This window comes from Corvus brachyrhynchos, unplaced genomic scaffold (genome assembly GCF_000691975.1).
Source record: "Corvus brachyrhynchos isolate BGI_N302 unplaced genomic scaffold, ASM69197v1 scaffold365, whole genome shotgun sequence".
In the NCBI taxonomy this organism is placed as follows: domain Eukaryota; kingdom Metazoa; phylum Chordata; class Aves; order Passeriformes; family Corvidae; genus Corvus; species Corvus brachyrhynchos.
The window spans coordinates 816538-819394 of NW_008239544.1; the positions used below are offsets into that span (position 1 = coordinate 816538).

At 53.5% G+C, this 2857-nt stretch overlaps 1 protein-coding gene across 1 annotated transcript in view; it reads right to left on the reverse strand.

Annotated features, from left to right (window-relative positions):
• CBFA2T3 (CBFA2/RUNX1 translocation partner 3) overlaps positions 1–2857 on the reverse strand; it is a 13615-nt gene that overhangs the window by 629 nt on the left and 10129 nt on the right. The window lies entirely within an intron of this gene.

Consider the following 2857-nt stretch of genomic DNA (forward strand, 5'->3'; position numbering starts at 1 on the left):
CACGGGGACCGGACACGCTGTCCCCATGTCCCCAACGCCGTCCCCCTGCCCCAGCCGCGATGGGAGCAGGAAACCCAGCAGCTGTGAGCAGCCACGGGGACCTGATGTGGCACCACGCTGCCCCACGGCCCCTGCCCCGGCCAGGCTGTGCCAGGAGCACGCTGTTCACCCACTGCCACCTCCCAGGTGCCACAGAGCCACCGAGGGGGCGCAGCACGTGGCACACGTCCCCTGGCCCCCCACACCCCCCAACAACACCATTTTGGAGCAAACCCCCAGGGAAGCACCCACAGCACCAGCACGGCATCACTCCGGCCCCGCGGCCGCTCCGTCCTCCCCGCAGCACAAATTTTTTTTTGGGAAATCTCACATTTAAAGCTGTCGTTCTGGTTTGGCCGCCCGCTGAGACTGTGCCGCCCGTCACCGCCGTCCCCTCCCTCCGTCCCTCCCTCCGTCGGCTTTTGGTTTCGATGCAAGGTTCTGTACGGCAGTTTTATTCTTATTAAAAGAAAAAAAAAAAAAAAAGAAGAAGGAGGAAAAGAAAAAAGAAAAAACAAATCATAATAATTCCAAAAAAAGCAAACCAGCAGGGAGTGGAAAGGAGAGCAGCCCCTGTGGAAGTGCTCTCGCCCGCGGTTTCCCGGCGAGGTGGAGGTAGAGAGGCAGAGCCCCGGCAGGAGCGGGGCCGGGGGCAGGCGGGGACACGGCGGGAGGGAGGGGACGGGCCGGACAGCCGGGCGAGCAGGGGCGTCTGCAATACTCTTATATATTACCTCTTCTCAGGAAACGTAAGAAAAATAGACAATATTACATATGTCACACCATAAATAAAGTGAACAGTCGAGGGAGGGGCACCCGGCAAAGCTCCCAGGGCTGGAGGGGCACAGAAACCACCCAGGGGGTGCAACGAGGTCTTGGGGGGGCACAGAAACGTCCCCGGGGTGGTACCAAGACCTTGAGGTGCACAGGAACTCCCTGGGGGGATGCACCAAAGTCTTGGGGTGCAGAGAAACCTCCTGGGGGATGCCCCGAGACCTCAGGGTGCACAAGAAGAGCCCTGCGGGGATTCACAGAGACCTTGGGGTGCACAGAAACCCCCCAGGGGGATTCATCAAGGTCTTGGGGTGCACAGAACTCGTCCAAGGTGATGCACCAAGATCTTGGGGTGCACGGAACCCTCCCAGGGGATGCACCAAGGCCTTGGGATGCACAGAACCCCCAGCAGGGCTGGGTGCTGGTGGCACAGGGCCGGTGACATCACCCTTGGGGTGTCCCAAGCTCTGCTGTGGCCCAGCCCAGCCCTGGGTGCAGCACAACCCCCCCGGCCCCGAGCCCTTCCCTCCTCTTCCTCCCCTACGGAAAACACACAGGATGGGTTTTGCAAATGCGGAAAAACTACAGCTCCTCTCGATGCCAGGCCTCGCTCGGGCCAGCGCCACAGCTCCACGCTTCCTCCTCATCCTTTATTTGGCAAAAGTCTCTTATTATTATCATCATCATCACTATCATTATTATTATTCATTTTTGGACCTCTGCAGACACTATTTACATTCACATTAGCGCACAGCACTGCTGCCTCCGCTCGGAGCCGCCGGACTTTCCGTATTGCACTTCCGTCCTCTGCGCCGCTCCAGCGAGGCAAGAATCCCAAATAATCCACATCGTCCTTGGCCGCTGCCTCAGCCAGGAAGGAGGCAGCATTCCTTTTCCTTTCCTTCTCCTTTTCCTCTTAAAAATCCTTGTGAAACAAATCCAGCGCGGGGTGTGGGAGCAGCCTGGCAGTGAAGGGATGGGGGGTCCCCCGACGGCTTCGGGGAGGGAGAAACCCAAAATCTGTCTTTTAATTTTCTTTTTTTTTTTTTTAATTCTCTTTTTTTATTATTCTCTTTTTTTTTTTAATTCTCCTTTTTGTTCTCCTTTTCCAGGGCGGTGGTGGGCAGAGGTAGAGACGTGCTGGCTCCGGCTGCGGTTCTCAGCCCCATCTCCCCCTCCCACACCTTGGGGGTTGGGGTTTTATTAAAAAAACACCTTTTTTTTTTTTTTTTTTTGCTTTATTTTAATAGAAACTCTTTAAAGCCCCAGGGGCACGTCCATCCATCCTTGTGGGGAGGGGAAGGAAGCGACAACAGAACGAAACGAACTTTGGCAGTGGAGAGACGTTTGGATCTTCCTTGGTTTTGGATTTCCTTTGGAGCAGAGGTGAGTCTGGTCTGTTCTTGGCTAGCTAGCAAGGTAGTTACAGGTGAGCATCCGTCACGCGTCGTCTGGTTTTTGGATTTTCTTTTTTTTTTTTCTTTTTTTTTCCTTTTTTACAATTTCTTACTTAAAGCCAAAGAGTCCGACGTTTTCTTTTTTATTTTCTTTATTTTTTTTACAAAAAAAAAAAAAGGTAAAAAGAAGAAAAAAAAAAAACAGGAAGAGAGAGACGAAGAAAAGAAGGTTCTTTCCTCCTCCAGGTGAGCCTCTTGGCAGTGCTGATGTGGGATGGGATCAGGCTGGTCTCTCCCCACAGCACTACGTGGTGAGGCTGGAGCCAAATCCCTCATCCAGAGAGCAAAAAAGGAAAAAAAACCAACCAAAAAACCCAAAAAATCCCAAACCACAATCCCCCAACCGATAGAAAACCAACCGAAAAAAGCCAAAACAAAGACTGAAGAGAGAACAGAGACCGGTATTTGCCTTAACTCCACTTAAAGCCCAGTTTGAGGATCTGTGAGGATTAGTTGTGAGAGCTAGAGAGGTCGTTTCGGAGGTCACACGAGTCAGGTAGCTGAGGAAATTGCACCGGGTGCAGTCCGTGGCTCTCGCAGTCCGAGGGCAGCTGAGCGGGACGCGCTGTCCAGCGGCGCCGGCGTGG